The sequence below is a fragment of the Sebastes umbrosus genome, chromosome 11 (assembly GCF_015220745.1).
Source record: "Sebastes umbrosus isolate fSebUmb1 chromosome 11, fSebUmb1.pri, whole genome shotgun sequence".
In the NCBI taxonomy this organism is placed as follows: domain Eukaryota; kingdom Metazoa; phylum Chordata; class Actinopteri; order Perciformes; family Sebastidae; genus Sebastes; species Sebastes umbrosus.
The window spans coordinates 8573801-8599983 of NC_051279.1; the positions used below are offsets into that span (position 1 = coordinate 8573801).

The 26183-nt window shown below is 41.3% G+C and overlaps 1 protein-coding gene across 5 annotated transcripts in view; it reads right to left on the minus strand.

Annotated features, from left to right (window-relative positions):
* Window positions 1-26183, minus strand: part of sema6e (sema domain, transmembrane domain (TM), and cytoplasmic domain, (semaphorin) 6E) — a 188199-nt gene that overhangs the window by 103526 nt on the left and 58490 nt on the right. For 4 of the 5 annotated variants that reach the window (XM_037784068.1, XM_037784072.1, XM_037784071.1 and 1 more), the window contains one exon: window positions 6613-6793. The gene's annotated coding sequence lies outside the window, so the exon portion shown is untranslated. Of the gene's footprint in view, window positions 1-6612; window positions 6794-24007; window positions 24269-26183 lie in introns of those variants that run through there. The other variant, XM_037784069.1, reaches the window with a different exon arrangement.

A 26183-nucleotide genomic window follows, 5' to 3' on the forward strand; every position in this document is an offset into this window, starting at 1 on the left:
ATGTGTTTAAGACAAAAATGTATTAAACGGTTGACCCTTTGCTCATTTGAATTGTTATTATAAACCGCCGTGAGTCAGTTTCCTGATTTTCAACTCAACTTGAAGCGATCCCACCCTCATTATCCAAATTTACTCAATGTTTCAAACCTGAGCACAGGCATGACACTGCTTAGGGATGAGAGGCTTGAGGTCAAAGTAAAGCACACAGCACCTAAATCTTGTTCCTGATGCAGACGTTTAGGCTGAGTGGTGTGCAGTCGGGCAGTTTGCTGACATTGTAGAAGCAGTTATGCTTTTAGAGGGATTTCTTTCCCATTACAGGGAGATGCTTTATTTAAACTCCGCTGCAGATTTGTTTTTGCTCCCCATGTTCTGGGAGCGCTTTTGTTTTTCTGTGAATATGGCAAATGTAAACACTAGTCCTGGTTATGGGGAGGGAGGCGTGCAGATTGTTTGTGCTGACAGTGAAAGAGCTGTTATCACAAACGGAGGGCTGTTTTCCTCCTCGCAGCACGCCGTCTGTGTTCGAGCACGGACGCGAAAATACATTTGTGTGTGTTCTTGTAACAAACTGGCTCCTGTCCAGCAGCTCCGAGTGTCTAATAGCGTGCGGACATCTCATAAAACATTGCATGCTGTGGGAGGGTTGTACATTTTTTTCATTTTGTTAAGCTGGCGAGTTTAACAACCCCCGAGAAGTTGCATCACTCCGGCTTTCCCACGTGAGGATAATTAGCAGTCGATAAACATGAAAGTCAGCAGAAAGTTTCTTTGAGGTCCAAATACAAGTCTGACAGGCATGTTTAAGAGGGAAAGTCGATATGGTTCTCTGTAGTTATAAAGCTCATCAGATCACTGTTTAATACCAGCAAAATGACGATCAATAACAAAATTATTCTTTCACTGCTCGAGAGGAAAACAATGAAAGGGCGTCGACCGTTTGAGAAATCAGCTCTTGTGTTTTCTCCGTGTATCTTTTATGTTTTCTCTGGCGGCCCGAGGTGCTAAGGGAGCATCACAACTCCCACACAGATGACTCCGCAGATGCCTGTCAGGAAGGCAGGGAATAAATCACATCTGCCGATCGATATCCCCTGCTTAGGGCTCGCAGGTTCACTGAATATTAAGCAACCGTGGGAAAGTTATCCAGTCACGTTCCAGGTGAGGAGAGCTGAAGCCAGCAACTATCCCATCCTCCCGCCCACAGAGAGAATGCAGCTTTGTAATGAAAAGAGAATCTGATCCATTAACAAACCCCCTTCATTTAAAAACCTGTATTTTATGGTTAACTCCGTTTAAAGCCATAATTTGATTAGCCAAATTGGCTTTCTCTGTTTTTACTCTATAAAAGAGATGGTGACGTTCACTTACCAGTGTTGTTTGTTAAGTAACAAAAATAACATGTGGCAACTTGAAACCTTAATAGTTGCATGTTGATTTTTAATACACCAGCATCTGTGGTGCTACCGTGGCAGCCAACAGACATTAAGACATATTGCCGTCTCGGCCAAACCTTGCTTGGCTTGGCTTGGCTTAGACCGCTTTTATAAGAGTTACTGAGAATATGGCATTAATCACGGTTCAGATGGCAAAATACAGTTCATGTCTACCAATTACCAATGCCAAGTAGTTAGGGGTCAGCTGGAAGCAGAGAGAGATGGGTGAACAGCTTATATGTCAGATCTTCTTCCACTTTGGAAAACAACAGGAGGATTTTTATTAGGGCTGTACCTAATAGTTTGAAGCTTCGAGGCTTCATTCATAACGTTGACATTCGAATTACAGTGGAAACCGCTTATAGTAATCACGTGGATTGATAATGCCTCGTCACCTAATGCCCCCAAAGTGAAACTCTACCGATCCGCAACCGGCTCTGCAGCAAACATGCAGACCGGCACCCGTCTCCCTCCATGCCGTTACCGAGTGAGCGTGCACGCTCGCGCTGCGGAGCTGGCCAAAAACGGCAATGCTTCACCCTCGGTGAGGGCCAAGGCAGAAAAATTGGCAACGAGCCAGCAAATAGTGAAGCGGTCTGTTTCTTTACTTTGTATTCATGTAATAAATATACAAATATCAATTAGATGGTAATCTGCATGATAAATGATGCACAGCAACAACAATTTGGTGATAATAGTCATCCGCTTATAGTGATCAATTTGACCCGGACGGACGTGATCACTATAAGCGGTTTCCACTGAATTTACTTACTGAAACATTGCATACAGTCGACCTTCTCTCTCTCTCTCAAACAAACACAGTGAGCGCTGTGACGCGTCTACGTCTCTGTAATTATCTCAGTCGTTCCAGTTCATTCCAAAAGTCAAAATTATTTCCAAAATTCACCACACGTTTTTATACAACGAAATATTCTGCTTCAATCCATATTTGTTGGCGTTTAGCCTTTCAAAAACAACATTTTCACTGCGGTCAGAAAAACGGTTTGCACCCACCTCTATTAACAGGGCGATCTGGCAGCAATCTAACAGCACCATGAATTACATTTCTAAACACAGTAACATAAAATCATATTTTTGTTCCATTTTAGGGAGCTTACATCATAAAATATGACAAAAGACATTCAAATCTTCATTCAAAAGCCTCAATAAAATCTTTCAATGCAAAAAAAAAAAGACATTCGGTACAACCCTAGTTTTTATACTAGTCATACAAGTCAGAAAGATTCAAATATGTTACAAAAACTTTTAAGTTTCGGCAGTGTTACTGTTAGAATTAAGAAATGAAGCAGTTTCTTCACTGAACTGCAATTTGGCCAGATTTTCCGAGGAGATGGTGAAGGGGGCATGAGGGTGTTTCCAATTTGCACATCCATCATATTTAAAATCAATACTGACCATTTCTATTCATTTAAAGTTGTAGGCTCAGTTTGTTTATCATTTTACAACACAGGGTTGCATAATGAAATGCAGGTTTTGTTTCATACTTTATACTCTTTTCAAATTACACTGTGAGGAAACTGAAAAATCCTATTACCATGACATCCAGTGAGGTCAAATATCACCATATCTGACTTGGGGCTGCTGTTGAGCTAAGCTTATAAACTGTTTTATGTTCCTGCATTAGGGAAACTTTCAGCAAGCTTACACTGTATTTAGCTATCAACCTGACCTGTGAATCTTTCTGGTATGGGGTCAAGAGATCCAACATTAGCAAGTAAAGCTCTGTCTGTTTGTTGCCCTTTTAGAAAGTTGGTCACCTCCTGTGAGCTGAGATACTGTTTCCTGTTACAACCACACATGATTTCAGCGAAAATGGGTGTATTTTTAAAAAATCCCTGCCCAATGTAGCTGTAACGGAAATCCAATTTAGGAACATTTTCACATCGCTGGGACACAGCCTAATGAGCAATGCCAGTTCTGTCAGACAAACTATGATCTTACCAGAAGTCATGTTGCAATGAAAAACACCCATGGGGATTTTAGTCAAGCTGTAGCAAAGTCTCATGGGTAAACATTGTTAAGACAGCAGCTCTGTAAATAGAACAGCCTGCTTACATGCACAGCCTGCTGACATGTACAGTACATCAGTGATGGTGTGTGTCTGTATAGTAGGCTCCCAGAGTCCCACCAGCCTACCATTAGTCTGAGCTCTGTCTCTCTGTCAAAATCCCTCAGCATCCTTTCACCTCTCCAAGCGGAGCCGAGCGGAGAGCCTCTGACAGTTAGCAAGCGCCTCCGCTGCACACATCATTGATACTAATGGGGACGGAAGGCTGGTGGAGGGTGGCGTGTGTGTCAGAGTTCGCAAGGGTGTGTGTGTGTGTGTGTGTGTGTGTGTGTGTGTGTGTGCATACGGGGTAACCAAAGTCAGGATTACACAAGTGGAGCATGTGTGGTTGCTCCACGGCATGGAGATCAATTCATGTCGCTGCAGCAAATGGCATGACAACCAGTCTCCTCCCCATCGCCATCTGCCTCCTCTGTGCCAATTTGTCACAGCACATCCAAGTGTGGCCGTGCCCTCATTTAACATTGAGCAAGAGCACGACTCAGGGAGAGGAAGAAGAGGAAGAAAAGCGAAGGAGAAAATAAGGGGACTGACAGAGACCGCAGCCCTCGGGGCGGGGGGGTGAACAGTGAGAGAGGTCAACTGAAGTTTATCAGAGGGCAAAGACAAGAAATATACACAGGAGGTGTCCTGGTGAGTCATGGCTCAGGTGCAAACCACATAAAGGTCTGCAACACCCTGGATTTAAATCTGAACCGTTGTCACATGTCTCCTCTCTCTGCCAATCTCTCCTGTCTGAGCTTTATATTAGCGCTATAAATCACCAGTTCACAATATGATATTATATTGATTCTGTGGACAATGATACGACATTTGCCGATATCACAAAGTCTGCCACAATTTCGATTTGATTCAATTGAGGGGCCTGCGATCGATACAAGACAATATCATATAACCATTTAACACAATCAGTTACATTTATATCAACTCACAAAAAGCAACTAAAATATGATTTGACAATTCCACTGCTGAGCTCTTCTAGACATTTAAATGAAAACCAAACTATTCTTTTTAATAAAAAATAATAAAAATAGACCTCCTGTTGTCGGAGGTCTGGTTTTGGTCTGGTCTGGTCAATGCTGGTGAGTGGCTTGTCAATAAAATGAGAATAGCTGGTCCACCTTAAAGGCTAACCCCCTTCATTTAACCAGAAGGTAACAAGCAAAACACGGGAACTTGGCTTGGTTCTTGAGGAGCTGTAGCTTTTATTCACCGACAAATAAACTGTAACTAACACACACTGCACAGCTACGTTCATAGCTATAACGTTACTGCTTTTCACACGCTCTTTCTCTCTCTCTCTCTCGGCCGACCGGACACTTGCTAACGTTACGCCGCAAGCAACACTTGCTAACGCTGCTCGCAAATGATGCTCGCTTACGCCGCTAGCACTGTTTGGATGTTTAGGAATGAGGTGCGCTTGGACGGAAATGGTGAAACAGACGTACTTTGCATCAATGATATTAGATTGTTGATCATTGAATCAATACATCAATCCAGATCGATGCATCGTTACACCTCTACTTTTTATGCAAAAGCAGAAATACATATATTATTAATCTAAAAAAAAAAAAATGACAAAAACAAACTGAGACAGCTGCATTCTCAACGCGGCATTGATTTTGAGGAGTTTTCTTAATTGGTAGCTGAAAACACAGGTGCCAAAACTACTTTCCTGCCAACAGGTGAGGAGGTGTAGAACAGAGTTAAAAGAAAAGTCGTTGAAAAAAACCGAAAAATTATATAAAATTAGCAAGAAATTAACCCGCAAATGGCCAATCAAATCATGCAGATCTGAGGGTTTACCGAGGACTGCCCGATGTTTTTGTTTGGTATACAAAGATCTTTTCTGTTGGTTTTTTTTCATGTAAGGCATGTGGGCCATGAACAAATGTTCATACATCCAAAATATGCAGCAAAACTATGCTTCACTTATGATGGGAGGGACACAGTGCCTGCATTGTCAAGTGAGTGGGTGACAAGATATGAAAGCAATGCCACTCTTCTGCCTCCATCTCTCACCCTCCCTCTCTCTCTCTCTCTCTCTTTTTCTCTCTCTCTCACACATTTTTGGCACGATAATACCTCTATTCAACTCGGCGGTCTGATCATGTTTCACGCCTGTGCACCCGCATTGACTGCCGTTCTGTCCCATTTCACCCCCTTTGATACGTCTTTGTGTCATCAATAATGACAGGCAGAAAATGGCTGTCCACATCGGGGCCCTCATGCCACCGCGATGCCAGCGATCCAGTTCAACACCTCATTCCTATATACCCGACCTTCTAACCAAACCATCATGTATTGTTTCCCTGCTGTCAGCAGAGAGCGACGCAAAAGTGGTGGGCTTCCATTCACTTTGACTGACGAACAATACTCTACAATGGCTCGCGTGTCACACATATGCACGGCCAGCCAAAAGAGGGATCACAGCACAATAGCGGCGCTTTGAAAAGGGGGTATTGAATAAAGAGATAGCCCAACGTGAGCACTGTCAAATCGCTGCAAAATAAGAGCTCATGGACACAAAGCTATAGCCCTGGAAAATAACAATGTGTGATATAAAGTATGACTATGTGTCTATTTGTCTACCTGGGTGTGTGAGGCAGAGCTGTGATTGAAAGTGCTCAAGAGTCTTTGTGCCACTTCGGAAAAACACTTGAAAATCAGGAGCTGCACTGGCTTATGCAATCAGGTATGGGTGTAATAAGGAGAGGCCATTAACAAACAGCTCTCTCTCTCCATTATTGTGGCCAATCTGAGCCTCACAGGATGTGAACTTGAATTTATAGCACACAAATGTGCCATTATTTCCTACATCCATCTCAATGACCAACAGTATTGTGTGTTTTTTTTCTTGGGAAATCTATGGGACATTCCTGGAGTTGCATCGATCGTCTTTGTCGGACGAACACTGATAGCATTCTGAGATACTGTATTGATCTCTGATTGAGAAGTGTGGTGTTTTCCTCAACACCACAATGAAGTCAAAAATGCAAACAAACAAAAAAAAAGGTCAAAGCTCAAAATAGCTGGTGATATGTATGGTGCAAAAAGAGAACAAACAGGATTCATAATTGAACTTACAGACAGGTTATGTCACAATCCACCAATCTTTAGCCTCTCCCACTTCTCTAAGGAAGTGACCTCAGCAGGGGGCGGGGTTTTGGAGGTGGGGTCTTGAAGATGAGGTGGTTGGTGGGGTGTCAGGGGTTGAAACCCCCTTTCAGGTTCTCCCTCTAAGAACGTTCAGTCTTCAGCAAACTTCCTGTGAGAGCAAGCAGAAAAACAACATGAGGATGGATAACAACAGAAGAGGAACAGCTGCACACTGCTGATAAACCTCAGGGGTTTGTGTCTTTTGCTTATACGGGGCCGCTGACCCTCGGAGCCCCCGCAGCGAGGGGCTCCATCTCTTCTTAGTGTGATCTCCTCAGTAACTCTGCTGTCATAACATCACAGTTAACACAAGCAGAGAGGCCATAAGAGCCAGATGTTACAGACCCAAACATGGCGACGATAGGAAAAGGGTTTGAGGTTCTGGAAAGGCTGCTAGAAGATGCTTGAAAGGTTTTTTTTTTCTTCTTAATATCAGAATACATACTATAATACTATGTACTTTTGTATTAATATGCCAATATATCCATATTTTGTTTGATGTGACTTTTGTATGATTAAATTTATGAAGTTTACGTTCATTAAAATATATACAAAAATGATATCAAATTGTGTCCAAGTCTATATACATATATTTATTAGGGATGAAAGAAAATATTGATACACGATATTGCAATATTATTATTGTGCGATACTTTATACATTTTCCAAAACACTGTATTGATTTTTAATTAACCTCTTAAAGATCCGGCCGCTATTCGATCTTTCAGAGGCTGTAGCGTGTTTAGTTTTAGAGCTACAGTGAAGGTACTTGCATCATATGAAATTAGAAGGAATCCATCGGTGTCAGCCATGTCAAACTGGCTTCTCGATTAGGAGGCTAAATAACGCTCCAAAGTTACGCTAAATCATGCATTATTAAATGTGTTATTTTTACCTATTCTTAATTGGTGTATTTCTGGTTTGTTCTTTATACTACGAGAGTTTTCCTAAAATAAAAAATTAAAATCGTAATATATTTGCTTACACTATCACAATATATCACAATACATTGAATCATTACCCCAGTATCATGATACATATCGTATTGCCATATTATTGCCAATACACAGCCCTAATATACGTATATTGAAAACAAATACAGACAATTTATAATAATTATGTGTTATATAATTATATATTATATTATAAAAATGTATTAGTCCCACAGTGGGGAAATTTGTAGCATCAAATAGGGACAAGAAGAGGCATCAGTAAAAAAAAATCTGTAAAAAAAAAAAAAAAAAAACTATTACTTAAAAACGCAAAATATAATAGTAAACAGTCTGAATGGCTGAGTTCACATTTGCTCATACAAAATATGAAACATATATTGCATATAATGTTGATATTACACAATACTGATATTCAGTTCCTGTGTCCAAACCTCCACCCACACTCTTTGTTTTAGACCAAATGCAAAACTTGTTTTCATAAGAGGAAATACTGTGTAGTACAGCAGGACTCAGGATGTCTGCTGCAAACAATAACAATGCTCTAAAAAGAAGACATTAAAACCAGCTTGGTAGATAGGTGTTAGTGTGCAGATGAACCTGCTGACCTGTTGTCTGCAGTTTAAATCTGACCCATCTTAACTATGAACAACGGAATCTGACAAAATCAAAAATAAATGACTCGAAAAATCAATCAATAAATAAAGGACTCGATAAATAAATAAATAAATATGTCATTAAATGTAGCAAAAATAATATTAAAAAATAAATATAGCCATTAATTAGTTGATACAAATGTGACAAATTTCTGTTTCAATTGAATTCTTTATTTATTCAACTTTGTATTAATTCCCTTATGTATTTACTCTTCTGTTTCATTTTCCCTTTTATTTTAAATAAATATATTTATTTTCAATATTATTTTTGCTACATTAATTTATTCATCGAGTAATTTATTTATTTGTTGATCTATTTTTGGCAGGTTCCATCCTCCAAACTTAACACTTCATTTACAGCTATCTTGGTAACCCCAGAAGTTTTTTTTTTCTCACAAGCTTCTCAGGTGACTCATCATTCATCATGTGCTGGTAACTTTTTTCCCACCAAAACTTTTTTCTTTTGAGAACTTCCTTCATTTGCCTAAAGCTTTTCTCTGCTCTCAAGAGACTCATTCGTGCAGCGCAGCTGGGGTTTACACCAGCGCCGCTCTGTCGTTAGCTCACCTCACCAACTGTACCGTCATCCTTTAACCAGCCTCCCCACAGAAACACCACAATCAACACAGAATTCATGAAAGATGAACTTCCTGTAAATCCATTCTTGCAAGTTCAGCAACCCCCCGAACACGCACAGGTTGTCTCTGATGACCAGTGGTGACTAATGGCGAGTGATCTGTGTGTTTCCTGTAACCAAGATTACCTCCTGCACACCTACACCCTCGTGGTACACAAATGAGGATGGGGGGGTTACCGCAGAGCGATTCCTCATATCCTTAGATAAAGCATGTCCAGCTCGCTGACTCACAGCACAGCAGATGAGCTGCATTGCTTTCCCAATCCCCCCTGAATGAGGCAGCTGACTGCAGCTGCTGTGAGCTCAGCACCAATGCTGACTCCCATCGCGGCTTCATAAAGCCACTGAAGGCCTGTAAATACTTAACAACCACAGCCTTCTGCAAATTAAGCAGAGCGGTGTGACAGCCTTGGCGTGCTTGCTGATGGTGACTTAACCTGTGCGGTGTAAAGGCGGCGGCGCTAAAGTCAGAACTCGTGGGCTGGTTAGTGGAAAGGTTATGGCCGCCGTACCAAATGACAGCAGGTCTTAGTCATGGGAAGTGGCCTGGTGTAGTAAAGAGAGTGATGTCATCTCTGTTTAAAATGACCAGGCTCCATTACACACAACCTCTGACCACTTACTTCCACCTTCCCACACATCAGTCACATTGTGGACAGGCCACAGCTGTTTCTCTTGTCAACAATCATCACCATCAATAGGGCTCGGAGATAAGGTCGAAATCAATATCACACTCTTATTAAGAATGATTTTTTTTGATACTGGGTGAAACATTGAAGCAAAAACAGACATAAAGAGTCTTGGTAAGGTGTTGGGCCTCCAGAACAGTGTGGCGGTGTGGGCCAATTTTATGTGATGTCAAGTTGTGAAGTTTAACCCCCCAACAAGTTGACAATATATTTTACAATTATTGTTTTCCGTCAGAGCGTTTTTTATGATCTTGACATTCCCAACTGCACTTGAAAGCAGCTTCATTCATTCTAAAGCAGCTAGACAAGAAAAACGATGGGAATGTGTTGGAGCTTGTTGCAGGAAACACAATACCAAATTCTCCACAGAATCACTCCAACAAGCATCTATGTAATCAATTGTTACGCAAACTCCTGTGGTTGGGGTAAGTGCTTGTGTTTCATTTTTTTTAAACCTGATAGTTTTTTTTTATTTTGAAACTTCCTTGTACCAAAGTTGTTTTCACCCCCCTCCCCATGGCAACGTGAGGCAGGGATATTAACTGTACTTGCTGGTTACGTGATTGGCAATTGCAGCTTGACATCAGGCTGTGTTTCTTCCAAAAGTTGTGTCTGTTTCTACTTTTTCGCCGAATGGCACTGCGTTTTTTCCAGCATTCCACTACCCCCTCTCAAATGAATAGGAAACCTGGCGTATTCACCGACCCAACCTGATCTGGTGTGAATGCAGCTAAAGTCTCTGAACTCCGCTGGAGGGATGATAACATGAAGGCTGTAACATATGATTCAAATTAATTTGATCAAACTATTAAATTATCCCTTCTTCCTTAAATGGAAGCATCTGAATTTGTTTTGTTTCACTGCTCATTTAGTCAGGTTTTTCCTTTAAAAAGGAACAGGGTGTAGGATCTGGCGGTGAGGTTGCAGATTACAACTTCTCCTGTGTGCCAAGCGTGTAAGATTGCTACGGTGGCCGATGCGAAAATGCGAATGGCCCCTCTTTAGAGCCAGTTGTTGTAAGAGTAGTGGAGGTCATTTGGAGCAGTTGAAACATAGTGGTGCAACATGGCGGACTCCGTGAAGAGGACCCGCTCCCTATGTAGATATAAACGGCTCATTCCAAGCTAACAAAAACACAACAATTCTTATTTTCAGGTGATTATACACTAAAGAAAACACACTTAATAATAGTATATTTCATTTTTCTGCTAATGAGCTGCAACGAACGATTATTTTCAGTGTAGATTTGTCTGCTGATTATTTTCTCGATTAATCCACAAACTGCTTGGTCTATAAAAATGTCAAAAAATTATGAAAAATGACCATCAGTTTCCAAGCCAATTTTTTTTTCCAACCAAAAGGTCCAAAGTGAAGATATTCAGTTTCCAAATGAATCAGTTATAAAATAGTATGTTGCTGATTAATGTGTACAAAGCCATCTGAAATAATCGAAATAAAGTGATGTGATGCAAAAACAGGTAATGAATTAAAAAGATCTGACAAAACCTTTTACAACACTTCAGATTTTTCATCAAAATTTGCTCGAAATCATGAATCATGATATGGTCATATCATAATTAGATTCCACTGAAAGGTGATATTGAATTATTGCCCAGCCCTGAGCTCCTAAGTCTTTACAGCACGTCCTCAAAAACAACACGAAACCAACATGATCAACAGCCGCTGGCACGGAGGTTAGATGAATTAGAGTTAGCAGATTCAGTTAGAGAGGGCAACGGACGACCCTGTGTCTGTCCGCTGGCTGTGAACGGTAACAGCTAACCATGAGGCAAAGAGGTTCGGTTGTTTTGTTCAGTTGTTTTTTTTTTTTTTCCTTCCCCCAAGCCTGCACAGAGTTTGTTCCAATATCGATTTTAGCGAATGAGATCAGCTGGTGGGATTGCTATCAAGCTCTGTAAGTTCAGCTGCTGGGGCTATTAGATTGGGTGCTCATATAACGCATGGGAGATGAAGGATAATGTTGCAGTGATTGTTTCATTGCCACACTGCGATCATTGTGCTCCAGCGTTTGTGGCGTCCTATAATTTCTAATCTCATTTTCTAGAAATAGTCCCACAGAGAGGCCCCCTTATCCTGCCATAATAGTTTTGAGGTGAGCCCCATTAACCAAATGAGCTTTTCGGAGCACAACATTCCTATTAACGTCACTCGTACAATCCCTCATCTCCTTTAAAACGTGCACCGTGAGCTTCCCTGCAGACCGCATGCGCCGCCACCAAGGCAGCATTACACTTTTAGGATATCCAACCTACCCCCGAGCAAATTTGGCAAAAAACTCCTTCCTTTACCAAAATTACCCCCCATAAACGGATTCATCCCACACACACACTGACGCACCACATTCCCACCTCCACTCCCACAAACTCTGGCTATATTTCCCAGCAGGCCTTGCAGTGCTCACTGGGTTGTGGTAGTGATCAATGGCCCCTGGCCGAGGGCGTCAGGGGGGCCCTGGGCTCCAGGAATGGAGGTATTAATAATGCAAGCTCAAGGCCTGTCATATCCTCCATTAGCACAGAGGAGGCGGGAGGCCCAACAGCTGATTGATTACTAATTAGATTAATTGCGGTCTTTTAGAAAAGGAGGGGAATGTAATAGACTTGGGGCCTGACAAGTGTGAGGGTGGAGGAGCCAGGCCGGCTGAAAAATATCCACTGAGGCCATTTAAAAAAAGGACTTTTCAGATTAGGAATGTCTCATCTCCTCTCCTCAGAGATGAGTGTACAATTCAGGAAAGACTAGCCAGACTCTGTAATAAACAAGAATTCAATTAAAGTCCAACCCACTACATATTACGTTATAAAAAATCGAATAAATTGCTCAATTCTCTGCAGGCCTCTCTCTACATGCACCTGCGTACAAAAGAAAACAACTCAGCTGCTGACCACGCTGCTAACTGAAGAAGACACTGGTGTTATTTGCCGTTTTCATTTGAGACAATTTCCCCCCCTCCCTTTCGCGCATTTGTGTCTTGTTAGCCACCCCTATCTGGAAAACATGACACGATAAAGCCCACTACTCTCCAGTTTTCATGTAATGTGTGTAATGATAGTGTTGCCGAACACAGCCGTTTGCTAAAGGGTGCAGAGGTGTGGGGAGATTGAGTTCCACCTAATCTCCCCGCTGTCCTTTGGAGATAAAAACTAATAAAACACACATCAAAGCGGTGGCATAAACATTTGAGTCTGAGGGGCAAACCGGAGGTATAGCTGCTGAATGAATCTGCAAATATATTTGTCTTCCATATATACTGTGTTCTCTGTTAAACCTCAAATGTTGTTTCAGTTTAGAACAAAATGAGTTTGCCAGTATTCTGTTCTGATTACTTGCCTTTGATTAAAAATCAATTACTGGCCACTTTAAGTGTCATTGTATAACCTCCAACATGATAAATGTGATGTGTTTTTGTTTGAGGACATATTTATTGCTTTATATTGATCGGGACTAAACTGGCAGTCTGTGGGAAGTTGTTCTACTTAATTTCAATTATCCTTGGTGTCAATTAACAATGCATGTGTCTCTCGGTCAAAACGTTTTTTTGGACCATTTCCATCCTGATATTGAAATTATTGGAAAACACTTATCAAAACTGGCGTTAGGCGTAGAAATCAAATCCATTCAAGCCCTGTATCAACATCACTGCTGTCAAAAATCACGTCTTCATTCCCAACCAGTGGCGAGGCAGGAATGCATGTATGAGTTTCCGAGACTAATTGGCACATTGGTATGGCCACACTCATTACGTAAACCCACACTCAACATAAATAGCCTCACACTTGTGAGGGGATAATGCCTTCCAAATAGGGAGCTGCATTATTTGTCTCAGCCTGCCTCTGCACCGGCAGACGATGGCGAGTCGTTTCCTGCCGTTCACGACTTCTGGAAACAATTGATTCGTTTCCGAGAAGCCTGTAGAAGACATGCAATTGGCCCAAATGCAAAAATTACAAGGAAACAAGGATGCAGTCTGTCGTCCATAACCATCTCACAGCTCTGACATAATGTCGTGATCGGGAATGGGAGGTGGAACGCCAATGCTGGGCTTCGCCTTTTTGGACCACTTATTGCATGTCATGAATCATAGGGAGACTGGTCCTTATCAGTATCTTTGACGGGGAGATGGGTCTTTACACTTTCTTGTCACAAATGAGCTCTTGAGGGGCTGTCACAATGGAGTGGAATATTAGACCCATTAATTATTCTGCTTTTCCATCCCGCTGGGAGGCAGTTCTGAGTCAGTCCCTCATATCTGACAAAGATCCTCTCTACTCGACTCCACTGCTGTAGCAGCAAATGTCTAAAGATGGAGTTTTGTTGGACTGCCAACACTGAAATATGTTGGCACATCATCCCAAAGGACAATAAAGCCAACACACATTCATCCAGCATTCAGAAAACTGTCAAGAGTTGCCGTTGGCCTTCAGATGCCTTCAGGACTGCCATCAGAAACACAAAAAGGCTGGGAAGAAAATGAAATAGCATCTCTTTGAGAATCAGACCAAAATCCTGAAACGCCCAAAACAAACAAACCAAACCCAGTTCTTTTGATACTTTTGAAAGAAAGCAGGTATGTTTGACCAAATATGTCATCCACCTCAGCTTTCAGTGGGTTAATACTTTGGATTTCTTAATCATTGATATAAGTAATAAGGTAATGCTAAACTAGTGCTAAACCTCCGCCACCTCACGGTAGCTGGCGGTACCGTGAGGTGGTCGACTTATTATTAACACGGTGTGTTTCTGTGTAACGTATCGGCGTATGCTTCTCTCATTCAGCAGCCTTGTTATGTCTGTATAACGTTACACTACGTTGTCTCTCATCCCGTCATCAACCGTTTTTTCCTTTCTCACCACGGACGGCCAGCAGCTCCCGCACCTTGATGTATCGCCACACATCCACACACGTATCTCTCTGCTCTCAGAGGGAGGGAGAAGGCGGGGTCATGCGTCATCAACGCGTAATCAGTTACACTGCGCATGTGTTATACCCTGTGGTCTTAATGCTCAGGCTGATCAGAATTCTTAATAAAAATTCCTGAATCCGGATCATGATCCGGATCGCCGCCAAAATCTAATGGATTGTTCATTGTGCTACACTCCACCCCTCCAAAAAATGTTATTCAAATCCATCACAAACTTTTGGAGTAATGTGGCTAACAGACAAACAAACAAACAAACCAACGCCGGTGAAAACAAAACCTCCCAATAATCACACATGCACCCTGTGACCCAGTACTTGTTGGCAGTTTTGTTTGTAGTTGATACTGTAAGGTTTGGCTTGCAGTACATTAGGGCTGTCCTTGATCAAAGAATTTCCTAGTCGACTAACACTCATACGATTTTGTCGACTAATCGATTAGTTGATTTAATCAACAGAGAATCTCTCCACAAAGAATCACACAAAAGCACCACTTAAAATCTTGTGTTTACTAGAGTTTTGAAAATAAGTCATTCAGCATGAAAAAGCTCCCTCACTCATTACTCATCTTCAACTGCATATCCGGGGTCGGATAAAATAAATAATCGACTAAGACCAAAACTACCAATTAGTCGACTTATCGACTAAGACGGCAGCCCTACAGTAAAATATGAACTTCAGCATTATTGTCACTGAGAGACATGTAACAACCACAAATAAAGATGACATCAACTTATGGACCATAATCTGATCATTATGTAATTACTATAAAGACAAAGTATTCTGCCTTTAGATCGGTCTGTACCTCTTTCCTTCCTTATTCCCTAAGCCCAAGGCTGTCTCCTCCCTCCTCCCCTCAGCCCCTGTGGCTCACTGCAGTGACGCCACGCTGTGTTAAGTGAAAGCGACCCTGACTCGTCCTTTTTTCCAAACCTCTCTGGCTGATGCCCCATTGTTTTCCCCTCCGCCGGTGGTTGACAACTGGCCTTTCGGCTGCGGCGCTCTGCGGCGTGAACTCTGGCCTCGCTGTGTCGGCCTCTCGCCTCTGTCTCCCTGCCAACACGAGGCCAGGTCCAAAGCCATGGAGTGGGAGGAAGAAAAAAAACAAAACTGCAGACTTGCACCTTTTCTTCCTGCGGTAAGGTTTTTAAATTGTAGCAGAAACTGAACGGAACTGTTCTGGAATAAATGGAGGCAGTCCTCGAGAGGTTAAAAAACATTTGGTTTGGTTGCTGGCTTCATGCAAGTATAACTAATGCATAATATTGTTTACACAATAAAGAGAGGTCTAACATTTGAAATTCAATGAAGATGCAAACTATTCCAAGCCTTTTCCCCTCGAACATGCTCTGCAAACTCTGAAGGACAAAAGCCCAAACGCTAACCTAATAGATGAGCTACAGCTGCAGCTCAGACAACATGATTAGATTCTGCTACTACTTAATTCCTTTATCAAAAAGCAGTAATATTCCACTGAAACAAAACACTTGTACCTGCAGTGTTTCGATGGAGGTGGGCAGCTCTTATCATCCTCACTGAATAGGACTGGGGCCCATAATGTAATAGCCTAGCAGCGCGCTCATAAATCACCTGAAGAGGCTGTGTGCCACATGCACTGACACTCCCAATCTGCCAACCTGTGTCTTTATTAAAGAGCACATTATACTGAAAGGCGCCTTTTCTCCCCAGTCACCCCGCTACAAACACCTCAGCTCATATATTTATGCAAACACAAGGATACAAATACTTTCCTCTGCAGGCACAAATACATTTCTCTGAGCTTTCCTATTCAGAACATGTGTGTGTGTGAGTGAGACATAGTCAGACAGAGACTGCCATTGTTTTTACATCTTGTCACCAACCCTCTTCACAATTACAGCAATTGTCTCCCTCCCACTGTGAGTGACGCATCAATTTGGATGTATGAATGTCTATCCATATTTGATTTGCCTTCGTGAATCTCTTAGACGTTATTGGCCAAACAGTGCACACAACAGATTGTGTTGTTTCTGTGTGTGTGTGTGTGTGTGTGTGTGTGTGTTCTGTTTGTTGGTATGTTGCTTTTGTTTTTCTTCTCGCCGTCCTTCCAGTAACTTTGACAGCTAAATTGGAAAACGTCGAAAGCGTCATGCGAGCCGACAAAGAAACGGCAATGAAGCGAGATGTGCCGTCAGTATACAGTAGGTCTTATATGTTGACAGAGAGGAAACATTCAGCACTTCAATTTGTTCAAATCAACACTTCTTTGTATGCTAAACACAGAAGCTGAGAGTTCAATCAGTCGGCTGCGAACAGTGAAAATCCTTGATGATGTATGACTGGATAAATGAGAAGTTTTGATAGAGTTTTTCTGTTGTTAAATCTGGTCTACATTTACTTCCATTCATCAAGGATTTACTCCGTTTTTGGATTGTCTATTAATTGTGGAGGCAATAAAACAGCTTTCTTTTTAAGTTTCCTTCAAGAATTCAAGGTAACAAGGGTGAGTAATTGATAGGGGTGTAAGAAAATATAAAAAATGCAAGTCCATGTCAGTGACGTGATGCCATTTGGCCAAAAAATACTTATTCCCATAGACTTATATATTTTTTTAAGGTAAATCAACTTCCCAGTAAGAACACTTGAATAGCCCTTATTTAAATCTTTAGGTCCTAAAAGTTGTAAAATGCACTAATAGCCAAATCCAGACTTATTTTCCTTCCTCTGTTCATGTGAATGAGCCTCAAACCAAGGCTGGACCGCAGGCTGGGAGGCGGAGTTAAAGGAAACACAACTACGCTTGCTCTATGGGCCCAATGGATCCGCACGATCGCCAAAAAATCTCGGCAGTCGAGCCATTTTGGATTCATGAGCCACTGATCAAGTTCCACAGGAATGAACGGGAGCCGGCATGCTGCCCTCAGTAAAAGACTGGAATCTGAATTGTGTTTGAAAACCTCACCTAGATCATTAAGGTTAACTGAAAAAGCAAAAGTCTGCATTTTTTCCAGACAACATTTGGAAAGACACGATAAATAAAAAACAGTTATGCCTTATGTGTGCTTTTTGTCCTTGTCCCTTTGAAGCCTACGTACTGTAGACTTGTAATGAATTAATTTCTTGGTTGCAGTGCTGTCTGTGAGGTTGTTACTGTGCCATGGCTATGGTTGTTTGTTAAAACATAAAGACCTGTGATGCCTCACTTCTACAGGATTACAACACAACAACAACAAAACTGCTTCATGCTATATGTGCTTTTGCAAAATAAAGTAAGATATAAAAGCCAATATGCACCTGTGCTGTATAAGACCATTCAGAAAGACTTCAAATTACAGCAAGATGTCACACTTTCTCAACTAGTCTTTGAAGTTACAAGGTCAATCTTCACAGATTTTGCTCCTATTAGATTTAATTAACGGTTTCTGTAATCAGCGTTATCGTCAGTGTACTATTGTTCAGCTCAGCACAAATAACGCTGCTTATCAACTGCTGCAATGTTTTTGTGCCCTTGGACAAAAGATTTGACATTCACATATAATGATGCACACAAGTGAGGGACGAGCCTTCTTTAAGGAATCCGAGATGTCAAATCTCTGCCTGCTCTCTGAGCTATACGACTATTTGTGCCAACTAAATGTGACTAAAAAATCCTGCAGGCTGCCACAGTGCTCCCAACCAAAATCATGCAAATCATGAACAGGAAAAACACTAAATCCCTTTCTCCCACTCAGTTCCTGCAAACACACGACGTGCCCGTCGGTAAACACCGGCAGCAGAGCACATCACGCAAGAGGAAGACTCGCTGCTGAGGGACGGAAATGTAAACAGCTCGCAAACTCTCAGAAAAAAAGTTATTACACCCTGGAAATGAAATGTTGAGGATGGGGATTGAATAAAAACGCAAGTCGGGGCTATTCGCTGGAGGTTTTTCTTCTCCAGACTCCTGTGGCTGTAATCTGACCGGTGGCAGCGGTCCAAGGCGATCTCTGAGGACAGTCCTCACCCACAGAGCTGCTGATGTAGATCTCTCTGGCCACTCAGGCTGAAAAGTGCCCAAGCTTTTCCTCCACACCTTTTCTAATCTGTGTAAACTGCAAAAAAAAACACTATATGAAATGACATTTTTAAATAAAACCATGTGAATAAATGGTACCAAATTGGATCTTGAGGGACGCAACTTACGCATGACACACATTTGACTACTCAAGTTTGAATACAAGGAAGGTTGACTACAACTTACGCCAATTAGCTGCGGCAGCTGTCATGGTGTAACTATGACAACTTGGAATGGAAACAAGATGCAACAACAAAAAGAAGGCAAAGTAGTCAGCTTGGGTGATATCTGGGCTGATGCCTCGGTTCAGTCAAAACGCAAAAAGGAAATCCAGCAATAGTGAAAAAGGAAAATGTCCTGCATGCTGTGTAAAGTTCACAACTACATTATATTATATTAAAGCCAAAAGTATAATGTCCCCATGCAATGAAACATATATTTTGACAGTCTTAATCCGGTGTCCCTGTGTTAATTGTTTATTATCTCTTTTTATTTGACAAATATGTAAAAAAATAAGTATCAGACTATTTTTACATCAAAACCCCCGTCTTTTCTGTTCCTTTACAAAAATGAATCCCATCAAATGAAACTTTGGGCGACTAGCTAGCCACACCAATCATATAAAAACCGCACTTCACGTTTATGGATTGTAGCAGCTGAGGAAGAGATGTGTTTTTGGATATCAGTAGACAAAAACGTTTTCATTTCCAAAAGATTGTAGCTGAGGTCTAATTCATTCAAGGGAAACGTTGCCGATTTTCAACCGGCTCTGTTACTGCAGCGCGGCACTACATGCAGATGAACGGCAAAAGGCCGCCAGATGATGACGCGAATCCAGGCAGACCTTTGGTGGCGGGTGAGTGTTCATCTGCATGTACTGGTCGCGCTGCAGTGACACAAAGCCAGTTGAAAATCTCTCATCTATTCCTCCTCGTCCTACTCCTGATTTAACAACATGTGAGGGAGGTGTGTGTGTGTGTGTGTGTGCGTGTGTGTGTGTGTGTGTGTGTGTGTGTGTGGAGCCAACAGTCCTCTGTAGCGCTAAACAGCCCGCCCACTTTTTAGCGGTCAAATGCGAATGATTTGATTTAAATCCCTCTTGTAATTGTACACCACTCAAATATTCCATTTCCCTGTGAGATACATCTCAGTACAGAACGCTAAAGACGCTCTAACTTCCATTTCACTCTGACTTTCAAGTTGCTAACTTAATAGTTGTCAAACTGTGGTCGTCGTTTCTTGTAAGCCGGCTGTGTGGTTTTATGTTGCTGACTTTAAATGTTTCACATAATGTGTCCTTAAGTCTCTCAGGGAAAAAAAAAAGATCTCAGCTGTGTTTCCATTCAATTGTCAAGCAAATTTTGAGGGAACTTTTGTCGGAAAAAAATAAATGCTAATTAGGCGCGTTTCCATAAACTGGTTTGGAGCAAAACAAAACTTGGCTACAGCGTAGTTTCAGAAGTTGGCGCTACAGGCTACGCATGGCTGTAATCCTCCAGTAAACAGAGTAGAAGAAGAAGTAGAGGTTGCGAACCGGAAACAAAACAAGTCGGCTTAGCCGTTTAACCATCTATGAGAGAAAAATGGAGAGAGGTCTTCAGGAATTTGTTTCAAGGGCATTATGATTAAATAAAGTTAATTAAGAGTTTAATTCTTCTTTGATTGGTAAATACTGCATAGCTGGAGCATTACGCACCAATGTTGTGAGCTTTACTCAGTGGAGGACCGTCTCTTAACCTTCGCTTTCAGACGTGTTTAGTGATGCACATGTGCCTTAAAATTGATATACAGGTGAGCAGAAGGGCAACTGTTAATTCAATATTAAAATGTGTTTTATATCAAAACAGATGTGGCACCTTTTGCTATCGTGGCTCTGCGGCATCTTTACGTCAGTGGAAGGTGATAACTGCAGCAGATAAGGTAGGCATCCTTGAGTACAGTAGATATGATCACACACCCAGACAAAATCAGATACGAGCAGTAATCTCGTATGCCGACCGCATGACCTACAGCAACAGATCCTTCCCCTCCGCCTAAACTGTCCCTGCGTCACACATAATGTGAAACACTGGTCAGCAGAGGGAGAGGGAGACAGCCGGGCTCTCGCTGCGCACATTGTGTATCTTGACAATACAGATCAAACACAGTCTCACAGCAGTTGGGGCTGAGCCACTGTTTGTTATCTCGTCTGATACGGAACGTGCGACATGCAGACGCACTGCGAAGGAGAGCGAGGCAGACAGGTAATCCAGGATTACAGCGCCGACATGTCATTTCCATGGACGTGTTATTCCTGCTCAATCGACTTGTGTGTGAAACGTAGGGTGCAACCCCCATCTGTCTGCTCCAAACTCTCCTCTGGCACCCATCAATGGCGTGCCGTGGACCAGCATAGACGACGAGATAATGAGCTCCCGTTGCCTTGTCAACGCTATCCCCTGTTTTCCGACGGACACACTCTTAAGCTCCCGTTTTGCCCGTTTCCCGGTGTGCCGAGCTCTTCGGTAAACAAGGCATCTAGGTGGTAGATGAGATTTCATATTGTCTTAGAATCCCTCACACAGGCAGCGAAGATAGACAATGGGGTGAGGGGGTTTAACTGTTTATAAGAAACACTAAATACAGAATAAAAACTATTTCAAAGTTAATGAAGGTCAAAGTTCACAAACGATCTAAATACAAGAAGCTGATAATAAGAACAGGTACAGATGGTGTCCTTTATGTCTGAAGCACCAGACAGACACACTTGTCCTGCCCTTTTGTCTCAGACAAGTGACTCATTCAAGCCATTTAATGCTAGAAAAGGTTTAAACAAAGTGATATTCCACTCATATGGCATATGGAAAGTTTGAGTGCCTATTCTCTAAATTGCCATAAAATGAGCTTTTAGGTATTATAGACATTAGTCAAGTTCAAAGGCTTTAAAACAAAGTCATGGACGTGGTGAGGGCAGACATGGCGAAATGGAGCTGTTGTGTTTAAATACAAATTTAAAGGGGACCTATTATGCTTTTGTGCTTTTTCCTTTCCTTTAATGTGTTATATAGATTTTTGTGCATGTTAAAGGGATACAAAGCCCAAAGTCCAGACCAAAGAGAGTTACTCTCCCCCACAGAAACACTGCTCCTGAACTGCCTGAAACGCCTTGATTGAAGTCCCGCCTTTTCTTCCGCAACGTGGTGATGTCACCAAGTAACACATTTTAGTTTCACACGCCCTCAAACAAAGCTAGTTCGAGTCTGAAGAGTTTGGTTTGGTTGACCAATCACAACAGTGTGGGCTAGCTGACCAATCAGAGCAGACTGGGGTTTTCGAGTGGCCGTTACAGGAGCGTAAACAGAGCGTTTCAGACTGACGGTGAAAAGAAGCGCTGCAGCACAGCCGGTATGAGAAAAGTAAAGCGTTTTTGAACAATAACGCATGTAAACATGTTCTAGTAGAAACCCAAAATACAAGTATGAACCTGAAAAGAAGCATAGCAGGTCCCCTTTACTATATTTTATGTTTCCTTTCTTTTCTTTTTATGGTTCATTATTTTCCCCCTTTTCTTCCTTCCTCACTCCTCTTCCTTTAGTGTACAGAGTCTGTGTTCATCTGTGTAACAAATGTGCTGCCATTTCAGCCAGGACTTTATCACAAAAAAGGGAGCTTTCCATCTCAAAAGACCATCCTGGTTGAATAAAAGGTCAAATAGAATACATAAAAGTAAAAGAATCTACTCCGATATGAGTTCACAGTCTATCTGCTACTGAAACAGGCAGCCCCAGCCACCAGTATACATTAGGTTTTGGGTAATGACCTCAGTGTATAGCATCAGATTGCTTAAAAATAATTTTGTCTTTGAAAAATATTCTTTATTTGTTAAACCCTGGCTGTGTACAACTCCAGATGCAGCAAACATTTTGAACCATCCAAAACTGCTCTTACCCAGGTGAGCTGAATGATGAATCCCACTTGATCATAAATTGAAGGCATGTGGCTGATTGTTTATAATTACAGTAGCACAGGTAACGGCCCCTAAACACTCTATAAGGGCCGGTGTTGTGCCGTGTGCATAATATACTCTGGCACATACCCAAGAACTGGAGACATGCCAATGAAAAAAGGCTGAGAGAAGAAGAACTTCGACAGTAGTGAAATTGAGGTACTGTTACATAAGCTGAAACAAAGTAAACATGTGATTTTCCAGAGCGTCAGTACTGACCTTACAGGAAAATCAAAAAGCATCAAAGAGCAGTATGTGAGCCATTCAGAAGCTGAACGCATGCAACATACTCCAGGGGATTTTGTAGTCTTAATTGGGATAAATGGACCAAGTATTATTTAGCCCACTAATTTAATAATCCAAATTATAATTACTCAAAAACATATAATAATCTAAATTTGGTTAGATGATATTCATGCATATTGTTTTTTATGTTTTCTCTTTTTTACATTTCTTTTCGTAAGAAGTCTCTCGATCACTCGTAAAATGTTCTCTTACCTAAGAGAAGAGCAAAAATAAGAAAACACATCCCAGAAATCAATGGGTGCTAACAAAATCCCCAAAAATTGTAGATATGACAGGGTTCCCTCTATCGCTTCCTGCATGAGGCTCACTGTACTTTGTTTGATATAAATACACAATTTGACATTATATATGAATTTGTCCTTGTTTTGATGAGAGAAACAAAGTTTGCTAAAATAAGAATGACAATTTAACATGTAGTGCTTGTTTTGTGCTCGTTTGCATATTTGATTATTTATTTACTTACTCAATTTTCTTCCATATTATATTGTATTATGTTGCTTTTGCTTTTTTCACATTTTCCTCTGTGTTTATGGTAGTTTTCACTAGGGATGTGACAATGGGGACGATCTATTCAACTCAATTCTCTGTTTATATACTACACATTACATGCTGGAATTTTAATTCCTGTTCAGGTTTTGACCAATTTGTTGCTGCATTAAAAATGTTTACACTTGAATTGTGTTTTCTTACCAAGTTTTTATTATTTTAATAAGAATAAATAAGAATTTAGTAAATGTATATGTTTTTATTTGTTACATTTTGTTTTACAAAGTTAAGAAAATAATGTTTCAGTCAAGCCTGTTGTTGCTTTACACACAAAATAATGATGCCAGTCACTTCCACACAGTGAGGCATACAGCGTATTAATTACACACTGTTAACGGATCGGTACTCGGTATCGGCCGATACCCAAAGCCCAGGTATTGATATCGGTATCAGGACTGAAAAAGTGGGATTGGTGCATCCCTAGTGTTCACATTGTAATCAAGGGTCTTTAACAATCATCTATAATGAGAGCCTGAGCCTGCGACATCAGGAAATATAGAAGGTTTAAAAAGCTCATACAGAGCTACAAAGTGTTCTACAACAGAGAGGACTACAAGATGGAAATTATAAATAATTACTTACTGATTAATGCCCCATTTCCAGGGTTCCATGCTCGTGTCAAATCACAGACGGACAAAAGTATGCTTTGCTCCAGACGTTAACGCAGTGTTCTCTCAGGTTTCAGGTTAAAGCTCCTCACTCTGTCACTCATCAACATCTGTGTTGTTGTGTTTGAGGAGTTCGGCCACATTTCACATGCTATATCTCCATGTGCATCTTGACGTTTCCTGTAGGGCAGCATTCTGTCCCCCACCTGTGAGTCACTGTGGTGTGTAACACAGGAGTGTTAAATTCCAACACATACACACACTCACACAGTCTGCTGTGATGAGGCAACTACTTTCAACTCGAACATCAGACACTTCAGTTTTCTGTTTTGTTTACCAGCTCGCTATAATCACGCTCTGAAACGAAGCCAATTTCCTCTTCGTCTGCAGACAATTTCACCACAACAGTCTATTCGGCATCCAGACTCTTTGCAAGCATTTAAGAGCAGTGTTGTCTGAATTTAATCTTCAGACAATTATCGCTTATGTTATTCTAACCAAGTGCTTTGTTAATAAAATGTAAATTTAACAGTCTGGTTTCTCCCTTAATATTTACGTTGCGTCAACCCGGATTCATTTTCACTCAAACGTCTTGTTTTTGAAGACAACTTGCAAAATCAGACATGATTTCAGAGACATCCTTTGGTGTATTCAGTGTTATTCTACAGCAAGAAGAAGTCGAAGAATTGTGGCACAGCGTTTAGACAAGCTAATGTTTCTCTCCCTCCCTACTGACTCTTTATTTCTGTTTGAACAAAAAGGGAACAATATATCTTTTATAAAAGCAGCTGCTAAAACAAAGACACAAATAGAAAAACACAGCAGTTTGCTGATGTTTTCCAAACACATTTTCTTCTCTGTGGAGCTCAGTCAAAGGCAGAAAGACTAACCTCTCACCTAAGAGAAGCTCAAAAAAGCCATTTTGTATCGTCTGTGTAGTGATAATCAGATGCAAAGTCAAAATGAGTCCAAATTGGCACATGAGCAGCGAGCTGTTCAAGAGAAGAGAATTTAACGATAACTAGAATTACTGCCTCGATGGCCTCTGCCAACCGGTCAAGTTGCTGTTTACATCCACGTCTGTCCAAAATCACTTCATCATTTTATCCTCTTAGACATTTGTGTGAACTTGTCATAATTAGCATATGAATTATTGAGTTTTGTGAGGTCACAGTGACCTTTGACAACCAAAATCTAATCAGTTCATCCTGGAGTCCAAGTGGACGTTTGTGCTAAATTTGAAGAAATTCCCTCCAGGTGTTACTGAGATATCACCTTCACGACGATGGTACGGATGGAGGTACGGGCGAATGGTCGGACAACCCAAAAATTAGGGCTGTCCTGAATACCATTTTTGGGCTTCGAAGCTATGGTGAGAAATATTCAAAGGTATTCCAAGCATTCGGGAGAGTGCCGCTACCGCTGCCGCACAACTGTACACACAGGCACCTCTACACATAACAAACAACGATATCCGTCTGAGAATAACTAATAATAATTAATGCTGAATATATATGATTTATACATTAATATTACATAAATATATATTAAAAACAACCAAAAACCAAAGCATTCAAATACTGATTTGGAGGTTGACAACCATGGCAATGGTCGAAGCTTCGAAGCATTCAGGTCAGCCCTATCGACAATATAATGCCTCCGGCCTAGGGATGTTAATAATTAACCGTTTAACCATAAAACCAACATTATGAATTTTAACCGATTAATGCTATCGGTTAAACGGTTAAAATAAATATAAAAAAATAGCTAAAAAGCTGAACAAAACTCAGAAGAGCGGCTTGTCGATTAAAGGAGAATAGCTGGTCCACCTTAACAGCCCACCTTAAGAGAGTCTGAGGCGGCGTTGCAAGATACCGGAAGTTGACTCGGGTCTTGAGCCGAGGAGTTGTAACATTTATTCACTGACAAATAAACTGCACACACACTGCAACAGCTACGTTCACGGCTATAACGCCACCCACAACCCCACGCTCACCACCGCCACAATATCAGACTGCAAAAACTTTGGCTTCACAGACGCTTTAATTCAGCACATGTGCACGTTAGAAGCTTTTATTCCAAACTCTGCTTTACTTCATCCAGATTCTGAGTCTGAATCATGACATCAGTGTTGACAAACTGTATACGCT